This window comes from Anabrus simplex, chromosome 1, assembly GCF_040414725.1.
Source record: "Anabrus simplex isolate iqAnaSimp1 chromosome 1, ASM4041472v1, whole genome shotgun sequence".
Lineage (NCBI taxonomy): Eukaryota > Metazoa > Arthropoda > Insecta > Orthoptera > Tettigoniidae > Anabrus > Anabrus simplex.
In genome coordinates, this window is record NC_090265.1 from 1,632,579,281 (window position 1) to 1,632,600,329 (window position 21,049).

The 21,049-nt window shown below is 38.0% G+C and overlaps 1 protein-coding gene across 2 annotated transcripts in view; it reads right to left on the reverse strand.

Annotated features, from left to right (window-relative positions):
- Positions 1–1,909: 1,909 nt before the first annotated feature.
- The window catches only part of LOC136858619 (uncharacterized), a 74,329-nt gene continuing 55,189 nt past the window's right edge, over positions 1,910–21,049 (reverse strand). For both annotated transcript variants that reach the window (XR_010858653.2, XR_010858654.2), the window contains one exon: positions 1,910–3,704. The gene's annotated coding sequence lies outside the window, so the exon portion shown is untranslated. The remainder of the gene's footprint in view (positions 3,705–21,049) is intronic.

Here is a 21,049-nt window from a genome sequence, read left to right on the forward strand (position 1 = left end):
AAAGATTACCAACAAAGCCAAATGCTCAGACAAATTATTATTAGTACTACGCTCTAATAGATACACAAGTTTCCTGAGAGCATTCTACTAGATATTCTATTGAAAAGTTTACCAAACTTACTATCTGCGCACTTTTTAGCGATAGATTTGTGCACGGGTTTGAGGAGTAGGGAGGGATCACTTCTGATTCCGTTAATACTGCCAAATTAATGGAAATGAAATCTGAATTGAATCGATAATGTGATCGATCGATATGAATATTCTAAAGCTTTGTTATCTTAAGCCAACAACTGTGTCACACACACCGTTATATAACATTTCTCGATGCGAATCTTATTCCTAGAGTGAATTCTATAGTTTAACTTTGCTGTGTAAATAACAGTACTAGTACGTAAAGTGTACGCCAGATGTCGCACAGCGATGCATAAGCGATTCATAGTTTGTATTTCAAAAGTTGCCAGTACGAATCTCGAAGATTGCCGAGGTCGACCGATTGAGCACTAGGGTGTTAATTTGTCGCTAAAAAGTGCGCGGATAGTAGAAGTTCCTTTTCTATTAAGGTGTAGCCCATCTTTTCTAAAATCACTACCTCTAAGCCAACTATTAGCATCGACAAAAATGACATCTCCATTACGGCATAACCAGTTAAGAATGGAGTTTACAGCATCTATATAGCGATAGTCAGTATCATGCCGATATAAAACGCCACTGAGACAAAGCTTTTCCGCTGGAATCCTTTTTATCGCATTAATAAGCATATCGGTTTCGGCCATTATGTCACTAGGTGTTGAGAAATTATGAAGGTCATTTGAGCCAATATGAACCATCAGGGCTTCCAGGATTTTCTTTAATAGGTACTGTCCCTGTTTACATGTTCTGTAAGTTGACCCACTGGCATGCCTGGATAGCAGTATGCAATTCCCTCTTCAACTTCGGGCCCAACATTTCTTATTATCGAGTCACCCCACTATTACTGTACGGGCTTGTTTGTTACCGGTCGCCGACGCGATTTTTTTAAAAATCTTTTCGACACTGCAGCTGAGTCATGTTCTATGTTTGCCTCATGATCTTTAGATTCTAACACTTGAAAACTGTTTTGTGTCACTAAATTATTATTTACATAATCTTTAAATGCAACATGTTTCCGGTTAGGCCTATCATTCTTCGATTTAACCTCTTTAAAATCATTTTCGTATTGTCTCGACACTTCAACATTATTTTGTTTAAAGTTCTTCAATTCCAGCAGAGCATTTCTTAGATCCGTTGGTAACATTTTAATTATTTCATCTTTGGATCTCTTATTGTAAACCTCAAATGCGAGGAGTCCAAAGTGAGGTTATCGGAAACGAGATCGTCTACCGGATCCGACACTTCGCTACCAAACGTATTCTTAAATACGCACTCATAAGAAGCATTCAGACTATTATAAGACTAGTATTTCTTCCGTGAATAGATCCATTGCACTTCATACACATTATTACCGAACATTTCACCACTCGGAGAAAAAACTAAAGCACTTTACCGCCATGTTAAAGAGAGCACTCCAGCAGTCCTGAAAACTATGGATTTGATATTGATATGTATATATGGTATATATATATGGATTTGTATTGATATAAGGTGGATAATTTGTACTCTCCTTTATTGTATGTTAGACAACTACCTGTCAGAAAAAGAGGCACTGTTATAAAAAAATCAACAAGATGATCTTGGCACATAAACTAACTATGAACACTTACAACAAGAAGAGGATCTTGACAAATGCAAAATGCAGACACTACCAGACAGTGATCCATCTGGAGGCTTCATATGCAGCTGAATGTTTGAACCTGATAAAAAGCAGGTTTGGTTGAGAAGTTGGAACTGGTAGAGAGAAAGATTCTGAGGAAGATACTGGGACCCCTAAAGAATAGAGGATGGATCATTAGTCTCTACAGTACTGTTTACCATATAAAAATAAGCTTGTAAACATTTTAAAAAATTGCATAGTTGTTACCCAAGATGTGCTGGCAGTGCAATTAACTCTGCAAAGTTGGGGTGATGTAAACTGCCCCCAAAGTGGTTGTTTACCTTTTTATATGTATGACATGCAAAAGCTTTCAGTTAGCTAAAAAAAAGGTGGATGTTAATTGCCTCCCATTTGCCTGGAACACTGAATCTTCAAATGCATCTCTTTGCCTGGGAAAAAATGAATTAATGTTTTGTGCAAAGTTATTTGCACACAAATTTTTTTTTTTAAACTTTGGACTTTGGCAAGAACAGATTACTCGACTTATTTTGTAAGGACCGTTTGCTTTCAATTCACGTCTATTTGATAATATTTTAACCACATTTTTAATTGTACAAGTAATTTGTGCAGATTACACAGGTAAGCCTATATTACTGAGTTTGAGTCTGCAAACAGGAAGAAAATGTGGTTACTGTGGTGTATTTATAAACAGGAAGTAAGTCCTCTCGGGAAAGAGGAGGCTATTTACCATCTCCGGTAAAGTTAAGGTATACAGTCATCATAACCAATAAGATTTTTAATTATTCACACATTTTTAGCACCATAACATTTGTAGTCTCCTAAAGAAACTACAGTATTATGATAAAATGTAGGTACGCATGGAACATTACAAGAATATTTCTCTCTAACGGTGAAGAGTAAGACCGTCATAATCATCTATGTGTTGCACCTACTACATGCAAAGACAGGTGCCCAGCAGTTATTTCACAAGCAGGGTGACTAAGGATCCAAGTTAAAATGAAGATGAGTACTTTTAAAGCATTATACTGTAACTATTTATTGTCATCTAGTTTGGTGGGAAAGTGCAAATCCCTTACTGCCAGCCAACTTTGAACTATTGCTTAAAGTTGAGAGGTCTTTTGGAGAATGGTCTGTACCTTTCTACGCACTAGGTTATCAAGAACTGCTTTCCTTTTACTATCAATCTCTTGTTCATACTGAATTTTTCTCAGTTCTTTCTTCTCTCGTATTTCTTCTGTAAATATGGCTGGAAACCTAAATGTAAACTGAAAATCATTGGTAAATACTAATCGATCAACAAGCCTCAAGCTTTCAGGAACCTCAGTGTCATAGTTTTTCATGAGCGGAATAACACTCCGTTCAGCATCAGTCTTGCCTTGCTCCAGCAAATAATTTCTTGCTAAATGGCAACTAAAATCATATTCATCAAAATTTTCTGTCACATAAAACACAATTTTTGTACTTCTTCTCAATAAATCTTCAAAGGTCTCGTTTATGTCGGCACCAAGAGAGACAGATTCCCATAAGACATGACCAACTAGATCAAACTCAGCACTGATTTTCTCCTTAATAGCCTTTGCAGGAAGAAAATCAATCTGAGGACATACTATACAAAAATCAAATTGTTCTAGATGCTCAAGAGGGACTTCATCATTTAACTCTATTTCTATCTCAGTTTCCATCCGTGAAACTGTATCGAGATCCTTAATTCCAGCAGCACTGATTAGATGATGGATAGTGCAACGAAGTTTATCATGTGGCCAAGTGTCATATTGCAGGTCACTGTCATTTTCAGCAGCAGCAGCAGCAGCAGCAGCAGCAGCAGCAGCAGTTAAGTACCAGCTTGAATTGGGATCATCCTTGCTGCCTTTTGATTTTTTCCACAGATACCTGCCAAGAATTCCAAGGCAATTGCCTTGTTCCGCCATTGTTATTCATATCATTACGAATCCACCTGAAAGAAGAAAACAAAGTCTCACTTCATTCACATTAGAACTTATTTTGTGGAGAAGTTGGAGGAGGTATTTCTCAACTAAAGATATACACTCATATAAACATAAAATGTTGCATTTCTCATGGTGTGTGGGTGTCTCTGGTAGCATACAAGTGTGAACATTCGCAATGCAACACATGCTGCACAATGACCACTATGTCTAAGATGACAAGAATTGGTAGCCCATAGAAAATTATTTGAAAAGGAACCTAAGAGGGCTGGTTTGTTATGTATTGTTACAGTACTCCCCCTTCCCCTCTCTTTGTTGACTTCAGCGTTCACTAGCTTCGTGTTTAGTTGTGTTTTGATTGACAGTGAGGTAACCGTTGTTCCCTAGTGCTTGTAATGTAAGTACAATACATTCAAATATCTATCATGGTCAGACTGACCATAATATGGGCCTGTTTTCACTGTAGAATACATTTTTTTATAAGGAAGTTCTAAATCACATTCTCAAATGGACCAATGGTAAAATGGAATGCATTAGGCAGAAATATTCAGACAATACCAAAGCTGAACTTCAAAATCTTAGATATGGCTTTTCTGGGTCTTTTGATATATTCAACTGCTTTTAAATTGAACCACGAAAATGCAAATTTTATCCTCGCAAGTGATGGTTCTGGCCACAAGATTTTCAGATGGGTTATTTCAAAGAACCATTTCCTGATGCTGCTGAATTGTTGAAGTTTTTGACTTTTCAACCAGCCAGAAAAAGCTGAAAGATGACAACTGGCTGCTATACCTTTTCTTTTTAAGAAAATTGTGGAAATTTCTTAGAAATATTCCAAAACTGGTACTTATGCAACTATGGATGAGAAGCTTGTTCCATTTCATGGCAGATAGGCATACACTGTCTATATGCCTAGAAAGCCTTGTAAGTACAGACTGAAAATATTAACCTTGTGCAACGCGAAAACCAGTTATTTCTCTAACGGGTATTAGTACGCTGGGAGAAACTCTGATGGTGAAACTTTGTGTGATGACAAAAAAGAACTCTTAAAACCAACCCAATCCATCTTGCGATTGTGTCAACCTATTTACAGCAGTAATTGTAACATCACAGCCGATAACTGGTTTAGTTCCATTGAATCTACTGAGGAGCTGACAAAGAGAGGACTTACATACATCGGAACTCTTAAAGAAAATCAGAGAGAAACTACACAAAAATTCCTTCCTAATAAAAGTGGGGCAGTTGGTTTGTCTTTGTACAGCTACATGAAGGACATCACCCTACTATCGCATGTCCCAAGAAAGAACAGAGCAGTTATTCTTGCATCATCCATGCACCAGAGTGCCGGTAAAGATTTTTTAAAAGTTGCTTTACGTCACACCGACGCACTATGGTGACAATGGGATAGGAAAGGACTAGGAGTGTAAAGGCATTTGCCTGGTGTGAAAATGGGAAACCACAGAAAACCATCTTCAGGGCTGCCGACAACACAGTTCGAAGCCACTATCTCCTTGAATGCAAGCTCTCAGCTGCGTGCCCCTAATTGTATGGAAAACTCGCTTGGTAGTAAAGATCTATCTTCTGGAAAAGAAGAAATGATGGCGTATTACAATGCAATTAAGGGAGGTGTGAATGAAATTGACAAAAAATGTTCTGTGTATACCTCCAGTCAATGGAGGTCAATGTGTGAATGTTTTACCGTCTGCTGGACATCAGTACAATAAACGTGTATGTTATATTCCAAAGAGCATCACATCAGCCTTCCTATACAATTAAAATTAATAAAATTATGTAATGGCTCCAGCTTTTCAATACATGTAAACTTAGTAATGTAAGGTTACAACACTAGTTAATCATAAACGGTACCGGTTTTGACCCAAATTCCGGGTCATCATCAGCCGATCACTTAAAAACGGGAAAAATCAGTAATGTGTAATTTTTTCACCAGATGTAAGTTCGAGTGGAGCAGTGTAACACACATGTGACTATGGCACTGTGTTTTAAAAGATTTTATAATCTTGAAGAGAAGAATAAATATCTTGAGGAAACAATCTCGTAATCATTACCAGATGTAAGTAGCTGTGGAGCAGTATAAAACCTATGAATGTAGCACTATTTTTTAAAAGTTTTTAAAACCTTAGAGAGAAGAAAAAAATAAATAGCTCGAGGATCAGTATTGTAACTGTATGCTTGATGTATGAAGATGCAGTTGAGTAGTCTTGTAATGTAGAACAGATGACATTAAAAAACAAATGTGAAGAGAAATAAGTAAAAAAGTGCAGTATTAGAACAAGTGACAATCGCAATTGATAAATGAAGGTTTCTTGAAGAAGAGTGCTCAGGTAGTTTTTGAGGTGGCGAAGAGAATAAATTAGAAGGTCATATTGATCTGAACCAAAAATGAAATTTTAAATTCCCAGTTCAATGCAGAAAGAGAAAGAAATTAGGAGGTTAATAGAAGCCAAAATAGGAGGGGATAGACTTTAAAAGGCAATGAAGTAAGTGGGTAAAATCTAGTATATAATATGCATTGTATAACATTATACAGGGTGAACAAAAAATGCTGCACGTGGAGGTCGGCATGCGGTTCCTCGTCGAAATCCACAACAAAAGTTTATCTAGTCCCACCGATAGGTTTAATAGAAATGAGAGTTAAAAAAACAAGGCACTAGCAATGCTGTAACAGCGTGCAGCATGGCCAAACACAGATCGCATGAACTCGGCGCTCTGCTGGAGCTGTCTCATTAGCTCAGTGAGACAGGGTAATGCCATAAATGCTGGTTGTGCAGACACGCCGATGTTAGAGTCGCGTTCGAGCCAATTTTTTTTTTCAGTTAATGTAACAAATTGTATCCAATGTACACCTCCACTATGCAATACACTATGTTCTGTCTTACCATTACAGTTACCTTTATTTAAACAGTCAAACATAACATGAACTTCTAACAGATGTAAATGACCACTTTGTTTCATCCATGGCACAAATAAAGCCAATACGTAGAACATAATAGTGGATACAGTAACATCGTCTCTATCCAATGCGGTACAAGGAAACACAATACAGTACAGTAGGTAGGCTACACTGGATTGCCGATTATGCTATGCACAATAATTCCATAGTGTACGTGTGACATCCATCTTCACAGAGCCGTTGTGCGGACACGCCGATGTTTGAGTCGCATTCGCACCAATTTGTATAGCATTATACAGGGCGAACAAAAAATGCTGCACATGGAGGTCGGCATGTGGTTCCTCGTCGAAATTCACGACAAAAGTTTATCTTGCAAAACCTAGTCCCACCAATAGGTTTAATAGAAATGCGAGTGCGGCATTTTTTGTTCACCCTGTATGATGCTATACAATACGTACTATATACTATACTTTACCTGCTTACTTCATTGCCTTTTAAAGTCTATCCCCTCCTATTTTGGCTTCTATTAACCTCCACGTACACTTACAAGCAACGTTCACTTCACAGCAGATGTTCAAAGCAACCACCTTGCATTTGCAAACACTGCACCACTCGCTGGAGCATACTTTGCCGGACCCTACGCAACACACCTGTATCCACCATTGCCGATGCAGCATACTCGCGAGCTATTAGGTCTTGTACACCCATGGGTGGAGTACTATAAACATGTTCCTTTAAGTGTCCCAACAAATAAAAATCTAGTGGATTAAGGTCCAGGGAACGTGGAGGCCAGAACATTGGACCTCCACGACCAATCCATTTCCCTGGAAATACTTCATTTAACCAGTTACGTTCAGTCATTCCAAAGCGTGGCGGTGCACCATCATGCTGAAACCATAGCTGTCGCCGAACACCAAGTGGAACGTTTTCTAAAGCGTCAGGCAAAGTATTGCCCAGAAACATACGATAGCGGGGTGCATTCAACTTGTCCGGCAATAGGTCAGGGCCTAAAAGCACTCCTCCCACGATTCCAGCCCACAGGTTTATACCAAAGCGCGCCTGAAAGCCACGTTCACAGGTGACACGCGGGTTGTGGTCAGACCAACAATGGCTGTTCTGATAGTTGAAAATACCTTCTCGAGTGAAGCTACATTCGTCACTCCATATCAGATTCTTTATAAAATGTTCGTTATCTTCAACTTGTTGCAAAAGCCATTCACACGACTGTACTCATTGAATGTGGTCTTCTGCCTGCTGGTGTTGAGTTAGCGTGTAATGATATGGTTGCAGTTTTTCGTCATGCAACACGTAACAACCAGGGTTTGAGATACCTGGAAATGCCTTGCAATATCATGGATACTTCGCCAAGGTGATTGGTGAACGGCTTCAAGAATGTCGTCCTCTGTTTGTGAAGTATGTCTAGTCCTTGGACGACCTCTGTCCACTACTTGTGGATAAAGATTACCGGTTTCCCGCAGGCGTTGCTCAAGGCGACACAAAACATTCTTATCAGGATGGCGCCTTTAAGGGTACCGTGCTGCATAATCACGAGTAACAGCAGAAGCTTGGTTATCGGATGCACCCAACATTAAAAGCAAATCAATGTATTCGCAGTTTGTGTACTCCATCAGGAAGCTGCCCTATATGCACTTGACAGGACCAGTTATAGTTGTGCACTGCATGGTTAGTTGACTCATGCATTTAGTTGAATGGATCACACTGTCGTGTGTTTGACTATTGTCATATGGCAACAGGATGTCATGCTTACAAATGCAGTTACACGACAGGAACCAGGGAACTGACGTCATACACATAAAAGAAAAAAAAATCTGACGTAGATTTGAGCCGTAGCTCCATGATGCATGTGGGTTTGATAACCCAGCTGTCTACTCAGTGAGCTGTGACGGCGGGTATGGTAGAGCGGGATGATGCATGTTTCTCTATTACATTACGATGTGCTGCAGGATGTGATAGTGTTGCCAGCTTCTCGTTTTCGACTTGTTTTCCAACAGCACCAGATCCGATTTGGCTATAGAAACTTTTGTCTTGCAATGGGATGAGGAATCGCATGCTGACCTTCAAGTGTGGCATTTTTTGTTCACCCTGTATATAGTAACGGGTTGAATTAGGAATGAATAATAGAACAGAAAGTGTGATGGAGAGTGGGATCTGCGCTCAGATGGCCTTCATTTAAACCGCAGTGGTACGTATAAGTTAGGAAATTTGTTTGGAAGGGTAATAGGGAGGTACATTCAGGGAAACGGGATGGCCTAGGGAGCAGTGATAAGGGAACAGGGAACTGGAAATCAAGTAGGGATGACATAAAATTGTTAGTGTTGAACTGTAGAAGTATTGTAAGGAAAGGAATAGAATTAAGTAATTTAATAGATATATATTCACCAGATATTGTAATAGGTGTTGAATCATGGCTGAGAAATGATATAATGGATGCAGAAATTTTCCCACGGCACTGGAGTGTGTATCGTAAAGATAGGATAGGAAGGGTGGGAGGCGGAGTGTTCATTCTGGTGAAAGAAGAATTTGTAAGCTACGAAAAAGTTGAAGATGAGACACATGAAATTCTAGGTGTAAGGCTCATTTCTAAAGATAATAGGCAACTTGATATATTTGGAGTGTACAGATCGGGAAAGGGTAGCACTGACGCGGATTCAGAATTATTTGATAGGATAGTCAGCTAAGTGGGAAACGACATGGAAAGAAATGTGATTGTAGCGGGAGATCTGAATTTGCCAGATGTCAATTGGGAAGGAAATGCGAACGACAGAAAGCATGACCAACAAATGGCAAATAAGTTAATATGGGAAGGACAGCTGATTCAGAATGTGATGGAACCAACCAGAGGGAAAAATATCCTGGATGTCGTGCTGATAAAACCAGATGAGCTCTATAGGGAAACTGAAGTAATAGATGGTATTAGTGATCATGAAGCTGTTTTTGTGGTAGTTAAAAATAAATGTGATAGAAAGGAAGGTCTTAAAAGTAGGACTGTTAGGCAGTACCACATGGCTGATAAAGCAGGCATGAGGCAGTTTCTAAAAAGTAGCTATGATCGGTGGAAAACGGTAAATATAAATGTAAACAGACTCTGGGATGGGTTTAAAGAAATTATTGAGGAATGCGAAAACAGGTTTGTACCATTAAGGGTGGTAAGGAATCGTAAAGACCCACCTTATTATAATAGAGAAGTAAAGAGACTAAGAAGGAGGTGCAGACTGGAAAGAAATAGAGTTAGAAATGGCGGTGGAAGTAAGGAGAAATTGAAGGAACTTACTAGAAAATTGAATCAAGCAAAGAAGGCAGCTAAGGATAATATGACGGCAAGCATAATTGGCAGTCATACGAATTTTAGTGAAAAATGGAAGGGTATGTATAGGTATTTTAAGGCAGAAACAGGTTCCAAGAAGGACATTCCAGGAATAATTAATGAACAAGGGGAGTGTGTATGTGAGGATCTTCAAAAGGCAGAAGTATTCAGTCAGCAGTATGTAAAGATTGTTGGTTACAAGGATAATGTCGAGATAGAGGAGGAGACTAAGGCCAAAGAAGAAATAAAATTTACATATGATAACAATGACATTTACAATAAGATACAAAAGTTAAAAACTAGAAAAGCGACTGGAATTAATCAGATTTCTGGGGATATACTAAAGACAATGGGTTGGGATATAGTACCATATCTGAAGTACTTATTTGATTATTGTTTGGTCGGAGGAGCTATACCAGATGAATGGAGAGTTGCTATAGTTGCCCCTGTGTATAAAGGAAAGGGTGATAGACATAAAGCTGAAAATTACAGGCCAGTAAGTTTGACATGCATTGTATGTAAGCTTTGGGAAGGCATTCTTTCTGATTATATTAGACATGTTTGTGAAATTAATAACTGGTTCGATAGAAGGCAATTCGGTTTTAGGAAAGGTTATTCCACTGAAGCTCAACTTGTAGGATTCCAGCAAGATATAGCAGATATCTTGGATTCAGGAGGTCAAATGGACTGTATCGCGATTGACCTGTCTAAAGCATTTGATAGGGTGGATCATGGGAGACTACTGGCAAAAATGAGTGCAATTGGACTAGACAAAAGAGTGACTGAATGGGTTGCTATATTTCTAGAAAATAGATCTCAGAGAATTAGAGTAGGTGAAGCTTTATCTGACCCTGTAATAATTAAGAGGGGAATTCCTCAAGGCAGTATTATCGGACCTTTATGTTTTCTTATATATATAAATGATATGAGTAAAGGAGTGGAATCGGAGGTAAGGCTTTTTGCGGATGATGTTATTCTCTATAGAGTGATAAATAAGTTACAAGATTGTGAGCAACTGCAACGTGACCTCGAAAATGTTGTGAGATGGACAGCAGGCAATGGTATGTTGATAAACGGGGTTAAAAGTCAGGTTGTGAGTTTTACAAGTAGGAAAAGTCCTCTCAGTTTTAATTACTGCGTTGATGGGGTGAAAGTTCCTTTTGGGGATCATTGTAAGTATCTAGGTGTTAATATAAGGAAAGATCTTCATTGGGGTAATCACATAAATGGGATTGTAAATAAAGGGTACAGATCTCTGCACATGGTTATGAGGGTGTTTAGGGGTTGTAGTAAGGATGTAAAGGAGAGGGCATATAAGTCTCTGGTAAGACCCCAACTAGAGTATGGTTCCAGTGTATGGGACCCTCACCAGGATTACCTGATTCAAGAACTGGAAAAAATCCAAAGAAAAGCAGCTCGATTTGTTCTGGGCGATTTCCGACAAAAGAGTAGCGTTACAAAAATGTTGCAATGTTTGGGTTGGGAAGAATTGAGAGAAAGAAGAAGAGCTGCTCGACTAAGTGGTATGTAATACCAATATAAATGGTCCGTTATTGGACATTATAAATTTTCCTGCTAACTCATTCTTGGTTGCCAGCGTTTCGCCCTGGTGTGCTAGGGTGGGCTCATCAGTTGGTACCTAGCACACCTACCAATACGCTGGCTAGTGCATACCGTGGAGGTCACTGCGTAGGCTAACTGGAGCCACCGGCAGTGCCAATGCACTAAGAGACTTTGTCTCATCACTAAAAATTGTTGCCTGCTTGGCCATCAGATAACGGACCATTTATATTGGTATTATAAATTTACTCATTCAGGACAAATATTTCAGATTCCCTATGGGAATCAACATCTATATCATAAGTGGTATGTTCCGGGCTGTCAGCGGAGAGATGGCGTGGAATGACATTAGTAGACGAATAAGTTTGAATGGCGTTTATAAAAGTAGGAAAGATCACAATATGAAGATAAAGTTGGAATTCAAGAGGACAAACTGGGGCAAATATTCATTTATAGGAAGGGGAGTTAGGGATTGGAATAACTTACCAAGAGGGATGTTCAATAAATTTCCAATTTCTTTGAAATCATTTAGGAAAAGGCTAGGAAAACAACAAATAGAGAATCTGCCACCTGGGCGACTGCCCTAAATGCAGATCAGTACTGATTGATTGATTGATTGATTGAAAGATGAAAAGAGGGAAGAGGGAAATAAGGGAGGAGTAGTAGGTTTAAGGCGGGGCAGGTGGGTGAGGTATTGGAGGTAAAAGACATGGGTAGGAACTGTGCAAGGCGTGAAAAATCGAGTTCGAGTTTAAAGATCTAACATTTTTAAAAATTATTATAAGAAAATCGAGAAGAATATTAGGTTTCTCAGAAATGTTGTTTAAATTGAAATTAGGGTTAAACTACTGGGCAAGGTGAATGAAACAATTTTCAGTTAAGGGGCCTTTTTTAATTATTTCAAGTATTTGCATGTCCTGTTCTATTTTGATGAAGTTATGTTTAGAGTCATGTATATGTTGTCCTACTGCAGAGAACTTGTTGTATTTTAAAGCTTGGAATATCTGATGGAAAAGTTACATCCGATTTGCCCAACAAACGAAGAGCTACAGTCGTTGCATTTGAATCTGTAGACCCTGGATTTTGAAAAATACATTAGATTTGTTTACCAAGTTAGAGTTTTGTAAGATATCTACATCTTTGTTATTGGTTCTGAAAGCTACTTTTACGTTGCGCTTGTTAAAAATATCGGTGACTTTATGAGTGTCTTTATTGAAGGTACAAGTGGAAAATGCGGAGGCTTTGATTTTTTCTTTTGTTAATGTGGTCTTGGGACGGTGCTTGAATTTGTTGATTATTCGGTCTATAAAAGAGTTGTTAAAACCGTTACATTTGGTGATAGTACACATGGTGTTTAATTCATTATTTAAGTCTTTCTTAGACATTGGAGTGTTAAAGGCATGACTAGGCTGTGCTTGTGGATGTGATGAGTCTTCGTAATCTATAATCTTCATTTCCGTATTGACGAATTGCACAATTAAAAATAGGAGAGGATTTCCACCAATCAATACTTATTTATTGCATATATTAAGCTACAGGACCAGTTTCAATCTCATATACAAGGTCATCTTCAGCTGAACCATACATACATATTTATATAATGAAGCTTTGATTAAGATTGTGTTGTTAAAGGAATGCTATATGATGATGATGTACATTTAGTCACATACAAATGGGGCAAGTATTAGCGTGAACTGGCGTATATGTCATTCTGTACAATATTGCAACTGTATGTCTAAAATATTATGTTGAAGGTCTTAAAATTAGTGTATAAAATATGTCTTTACTTAAACTAACATATATATGTACAAGATAAATACAATATATAAAAGCACTTCATGCATATGAACATTCGTTTTTGCTTGTTGGTCAATACATCGACTAACTTCCGTATTTAAGTCTTATTTACAGTTGTACACTTCAGCTGCTATTCTTGGAGTTTGTAAAATTGCATGGGTAAAAGATTTTGTCTTCATGTGTATATGTGGGATAAAACACTTTCAATTTTAAAAAAGTGCCAAATGTATGGATGAAATTCAACTAAAATATGTTCAGCTCTGCTGTGTGTGTTGCCTTTTATTGGAACCAATTCATGTTGTCCTGTGGCGTCCGTAAATTTGGATGACATTGGGTTCAAAGTAGTGGCTCCTTTCCCATTTGTAGCTGTGCAATGATGTTATGTTTATTGCTGTTGGTGTAGCTGAGTTGTGTTTGACGTGCGAGCTTGTAATGTACTGCTGATATATAATATTATAAAAGGTGAAAAAGTTATTGTTGATGACCAATTTTAAAATACTGATCAAGTCTTGAATTTCTAGTTTACTCAGATGACTGAATTTATTTATTCTCAATGATGGGGAATAATTTGGAGGTTTGTATACTGGGGTACATATTTACGATGTCAAATGAATGGAGAAAAAGATTTGGTTCGATGTCAAAGTTCTTCGGTTTTTCAATTAATTCTGAAGAGTTTCTGATAGATTTGTTGGATAAAAATGGGTAATTTTTAATAAATTTTTTTGGATGAATTTGGATATATTGTATAATGGACTGGGTCTGTACTTGTTTACTGGGCGAATTGGAATGATGGCTTTATGAATTTTGGGATCTGTGAAGAGAAAAAGAGGTGTTTTTTAAAGTTTGAGTAGACGTTGGATTTTTTGGGTGGAGTCTTTTTTTAACTATTGAAAAATAATAATTATTAAAGAAATCTTTAGTTTTTAGCGACATAGTCATCCATTAAGACCGTGGTATTGCCTTTATCAGATTTGGTGATGATAAGGTCAATGTCATTCATTTTTTTTTAAGATCAAAGATACATTTACGGTCAGAGATGAAATCCTTATCATTATTATTATTATTATTATTATTATTATTATTAATTGGGGGGAAGGGCATTTTTGTTATTAGTAAAAAATTTCCAAGTTTCCTTTTCATGTCACACCTTATTTCATCTTGTTCTGGCGGCATTTTACCGATGGCTATCTCGGATTCGATTACTAAATTGGTGACTATGTTGAGAGTGTTTAGATTAGGCCATTTGTGTTTGAGGCCTTTGGATAGAATCAAGTTTTCATCATCATTTACGACGGTTTTAGATAAATTAATAACAGGGGGATTGAATTGTTCAGTTCTTGTGTCAGGTACTTGATTCTTTTTGACAAGATTTTTATCTGGAGAGAAATTGTTTTTTAGGTTAAGCTTTTTCTCTAAAATCTGTTATTTTATTGATAATTCGTAAAATAATCTATCGTCAACTTGGATTTGGAAAAGGTTCCATTGTGCGCTTGGAAGTAGGTTAGCTATTTCGAGGTGATTTTCGATAATCGATTATTTAAAAAAGGATTTTATATAAAAAAAATGGATCTCATTTTTCAACCAAATTTTGTTGGTTATTTTTTGGGTTTTTAGGGAATGAGAAGAAGAATGATGTTTACTGACACTGCCTTGAAGAAATTTAGGAGTTAGATTGAATGTAATGCATTGTTTTAGAAAGTCAATGTCCCTTCCCAACTTAGCGATCTTAATTCTTAATCCCATATAATAGAAGGCTTTACATTTTGCTTGGTTAACAAGTTCATTGAAAGATAAGAATTTCATTATGGTCTGTATTGAACTGAGATCACAATTAAAATTAAGAAAATCATGTAATGGTTCCACCTTTTCAATACATGTAAACTTAGTAATGTAAGGTTACATCACTTAAAAGTGATCGGCTGATGATGACCTGGAATTTGGGTCGAAACCGGTACTATTTAAGATTAACTAGTGATGTAACCTTACATTACTAAGTTTACATGTAGTGAAAAGGTGGAACCGTTACATAATTTTATTAATTTTAATTGTGATCTCAGTTCAATACGGACCATAATGAAATTCCTAGCCTTCCAATAATCGGGGCAGCTTCTTGTAAGATTTGGCTCGCTGTCTCGTGCTGAAACACATGAAGAAGCAAGCTCAGAATGCAAGGCTCCCACAAGAGTTGCGGCTTACAATTCATCATGTTCTCGGATCTGATGCACTGCCAGAAGCTGAGGAAGCTGATGTGGGCCTTCAGGCTCGAAAACTTGCAGGATTAGTCCAGCACGTAAGAAGAGGAAGACTTTTCACTCTTTGTGTGTGTGTGTGTGTGTGCAAGAAGCCGATCTGCAAGCAGTGCAGTTCACAGATCTGCCAGTTCTGTCACAAAAACTTGCAAAATTCTTGAGTACAAACATTAATTTCAAGGTCTCCATTTTCTTGTGTCTTAATTTTTGTTCAAATCCTTCGTTTTTCTCAATGGCTGCTTTATTGAAAAAGGTACTGAGTAATACTGATGTTTTATTTTCACTATTATACAATTCAAGTGCCTTTTCAAAAGTTTGCTGCTGGTACTAAATAATGTGCCGAATAACTTGAGTACTACTGATAGAAAATTGAATGTGCTAATTTCTTTCTTTTTGTGTGTATTTGTTGAATACATCTTCCCTTTTAATAACTGAACCGTGATCTTTAGTAATATCAGAATTTAGATTGGTGCCTTCACAGCCCATAATTGTAGACATGATGATAAGCTATTGGGCTTCTGACATGACAAAAGCTTATCTTTTTTTTTTTTTTTTTGCTAGTTGTTTTACGTCACACTGACACACATAGGTCTTACGGCGACGATGGAACAGGAAAGGGCTAGTAGTGGGAAGGAAGCGACCGTGGCCTTAATTAAGGTACAGCCCCAGCATTTGCCTGGTGTGAAAATGGGAAACCACAGAAAACCATTTTCAGGGCACTCCATTACTTTTGTTTTGAACTTATTTATTTTCATCTTGTACTCCTTACCCAAGACTTCATCCATACCATTCAGCAACTTTTCGAGATCTTCTGCAGTCTCAGATAAAATAACAATATCATCGGCAAATCTCAAGGTTTTGATTTCCTCTCCTTGGACTGTGATTCCATTTCCAAATTTCTCTTTGATTTCCTTTACTGCCGGTTCTATGTAAACATTGAAAAGGAGAGGGGACAAACTGCAGCCTTGCCTCACTCCTTTCTGGATTGCTGCTTCTTTTTCAATGCCCTCGATTCTTATCACTGCAGACTGATTTTTATACAGATTGTAGATAATTCTTCGTTCTCGGTATCTGATCCCTATCATCTTCAGAATCATAAATATCTTGGTCCAATCAACATTATCGAATGCCTTTTCTAGATCTACGAATGCCATGTACGTGGGCTTGTCCTTCTTGATTCGATCCTCTAAGATCAGACGTAAAGTCAAGATTGCTTCACGTGTGCCTACATTTCTTCTGAAGCCAAATTGATCTTCTCCCAACTCAGCTTCTACTTGTTTTTCCATTCTTCTGTAAATAATAGTGTTAAAATTTTGCAGCCATGAGATAATAAACTAATGGTGCGGTAGTTTTCACACCTGTCAGCACCGGCTTTCTTGGGAATAGGTATAACAACATTCTTCCGAAAATCGGATGGGACTTCTCCTGTCTCATACATCTTGCACACTAAATGAAATAACCTTGCCATGCTGGTTTCTCCTAAGGCAGTCAGTAATTCAGAGGGAATGTCATCAATTCCAGGTGCCTTGTTCCTATTGAGGTCACTCACAGCTCAGTCAAACTCTGACCTCAAAATTGGGTCTCCCATTTCATCAGCATCAACAGCCTCTTCATGTTCCAGAACCAAATTATTTACATCTTTACCTTGATACAACTGGTGGATATGCTCCTGCCATCTTTCTGCTTTGTCTTCTTTCCCTAGAAGTGGCTTTCCATCTGAGCTCTTAATATTCATACACCTAGATTTCCTTTCTCCAAAGGTTTCCTTGATTTTACCTGTATGCAGCATCTACCTTACTCAGGACCATACAGCCTTCGACATCCTTGCACTTCTCCTTCAGCCATTCTTCCTTAGCTACCTTGCACTTTCTATCCACTTGATTCTTTAATCGCCTGTATTCTTTTCTGCCCTGTTCATTTCTAGCATTCTTGTAGTTTCGTCGTTCATCAATCAGGTCTAGTATCTCCTGAGTTATCCACTGATTCTTAGTTGATCTTTTCTTCCTTCCTAACATTTCTTCAGCAGCCCTACTGACTTCATTCTTCATGACTCTCCACTCTTCCTCTATAGTGTTTCCTTCAGCCTTTTCATTTAGTCCTTGTGCAACATGTTCCTTGAAACAATCCCTCACACTCTTTTCTTTCAACTTGTCTAGATCCCATCTTTTTGCATTCTTTCCTTTCTTCAATTTCTTCAACTTCAGATGGCATTTCATGACCAACAAGTTATGGTCAGAATCCATGTCTGCTCCTGGGAAAGTTTTGCAATCCAACACCTGGTTTCTGAATCTCTGCCTAATCATAATGAAGTCTATTTGATACCTTCCGGTGTCTCCAGGTCTCGTCCATGTATACAGCCGTCGTTTGTGGTGTTTGAACCAAGTATTGGCAAGGACTAAATTATGATCAGTGCAGAATTCAACCAGCCTCTTTCGTTCCTTTGTCCCAATCCAAATTCTCCCACTGTATTACCTTCTCTTCCTTGGTATGTTCCTTAATTTTCTCTGTTGCATTTGCGTCAAATAGTACTGCATGGGCATATAGTTTTTGTTCTGAGCACTTCAGTTATCAGAAAATAATAATAATAAATAATGTTATTTGCTTTACGTCCCACTAACTATTCTTTCATGGTTTTCGGAGACGCCGAGGTGCAAGAATTTTGTCCTGCAGGAGTTCTTTTACGTGCCAGTAAATCTACCGACACGAGGCTGACGTATTTGAGCACCTTCAAATATCACCGGACTGAGCCAGGATCGAACCTGCCAAGTTGGGGTCAGAAGGCCAGCGCCTCAACTGTCTGAGCCACTCAGCCTGGCTAGTTATCAGAAAATATCAGCAGGTCAGTGACTTTATTGTTAAGTGTAACTTACACTGTTTACAAAATGATGCATGAAACTTACAACTTCATTCTGACCCATTCCTCCAATACTTTCATCATACATATAAAAATAGTTTTTTTTTTAACTAACGACATGAATGAAGAAACTGTACTCCCACAGTTGATGACTATAAAAGACATCACTTGCAGAAACTTATGAAAATTCAAGATTTTGTTGGTATTCAAAACGTATTGTTTAACTACGATCATTCTTTTTCGCTAGTTTTGACTTTTCTTTTAGAATACTGTAAAATAACTCTGATTTTTGGAGATGCAGCTCTTTTTTTTTTTTTCTGTTTTAAGTTTTCTTTTATCCTCTTCGGACTCTGCAGACATTAATTTTTTTATATTATGGTCACACGTTTGATAAATATCCGTATGTGGTTTTCCAAATGATATTTTAAAATTAGACAAAATATCTGTAGTAAAAGCTGTACGATATTTTTGGTTTCATTGCTGAACCTGATTGAAACTTCAAATATTCCTCTGGCTCATGCTTTTGCAAATACAAAGAATACATCTTCTTCACAATCAGGTCTGCTGCCAAATAGTACATAGTACTTTTTTTACATTATCTGTATGACTGTAATGGGACTGCCCCCTGGGGAAATTTCTGATATGTTAGTCAACTTGAGCTATACAGGTCTCTGAAACAGTGTGTAGTAGATTCCCATACTCGCAAGTCAAGTGGGCTTGTTACATTCTTTGCTAAGTGTTTTGCAAGACGTTCAACTGTGCTTTTGTCAATCCCATGTAATCTGCAGAGTGCTGTTTTGCAAACTACATGTTCCACAGTTCCTTCTCACACCTAAGAAAAGAGAGAGAAATCTTAGAATATTATAACCCAAAGATCTCCTTATTACACCGTGTGAGAGTGGAGAATATTCTTTCTTATAGGTGATACCTTGTGTAAGAAAGTGTGCCCCCTAAGGATTCTTACACCAGATATTTGACATCATCGAAATATATTGCGTACTGTTTTTAATCCACACGAATACTTATCTTGTTGTCCTTTATCGCTTAGTTTGTTAAATGAAACTAGAAGTTCATTCTTCATGCCAGCAGGTAATGTCCTGAGACACTGTTTCCAACACATACACCATGGCCCTGTAGTATGGGTGGGAATGGATTTGCCTGCCACACCTTTGTTTCCCTTCATTTTTCGTACATTCCTAGCCCACTTCCTTGGATTGCGCTTTCTTTTCTATGCTCAGAAGGTACAAACTCACTTTCTGAAGCAGAAATGTCACTCACATCACTAATACCAGCCATATTAATGACAACTAACTGGTGGAGGAGGCTCCTGCTAGCGCTGTGGCAGTGGTGTACTACTAGCTATCACGCATGCTCGAGGAGCTGTCTGTATCTTCCACCAAATAAATGAAACAGGCAGCTCCTTTCACTCTCCAGCTGTGTGGCTGTTCAATCAATCAATCAATCAATCAATCAATCAATCAATCAATCAATCAATCAATCAATCAATCAATCAATCAATACTGATCTACATTTAGGGCAGTCACCCAGGTGGCAGCTTCCCTATCTGGTGTTTTCCTAGCCTTTTCCTAACTGATTTCAAAGAAATTGGAAATTTATTGAACATCTCCCTTGGTAAGCTATTCCAATCCCTAACTCCCCTTCCTATAAATGAATATTTGCCCCAGTTTGTCCTCTTTAATTCCAACTTTAACTTCATATTGCGATCTTTCCTACTTTTATAAACGCCACTCAAACTTATTCGTCTACTAATGTCATTCCACACCTTCTCTCCACTGACAACTTGGAACATACCACTTAGTCGAGCAGCTCTCCTTCTTTCTCTCAATTCTAACCAGCCCACACTTTGCAACATTTTTGTAACACTACTCTTTTGTCGGAAAACACCCAGAACAAATTGAGCTGCTTTTCTTTGGATTTTTTCCAGTTCTTAGATCAGGTAATCCTGGTGAGGGTCCCATACACTGGAACCATACTCTAGTTGGGGTCTTACCAGAGACTTATATGCCCTCTCCTTTACGTCCTTACTAAAACCCCTAAACACCCTCATAACCATGTGCAGAGATCTATATCCTTTATTTACAATCCCATTTATGTGATTGCCCCAATGAAGATCTTTCCTTATATTAACACGTAGATACTTACAACGATCCCTAAAAGGAACTTTCACCTGATCAACAAGTGACAGGAATTTTCCTATTTGTGAAACTCACAACCTGACTTTTAACCCCGTTTATCATCATACCATTGCCTGCTGTCCATCTCGCAACATTTTCGAGGTCACGTTGCAGTTGCTCACAATCTTGTAACTTATTTATTACTCTATAGAGAATAACATTATCCGCAAAAAGCCTTACCTCTGATTCCACTCCGTTACTCATATCATTATTATATATATAAGAAAACATAAAGGTCCGATAATACTGCCTTGAGGAATTCCCCTCTTAATTATTACAGGGTCAGATAAAGCTTCACCTACTCTAATTCTCTGAGATCTATTTTCTAGAAAAATAGCAACCCATTCAGTCACTCTTTTGTCTAGTCCAATTGCACTCATTTTTGCCAGTAGTCTCCCATGATCCACCCTATCAAATGCTTTGGACAGGTCAATCGTGATACAATCCATTTGACCTCCAGAATCC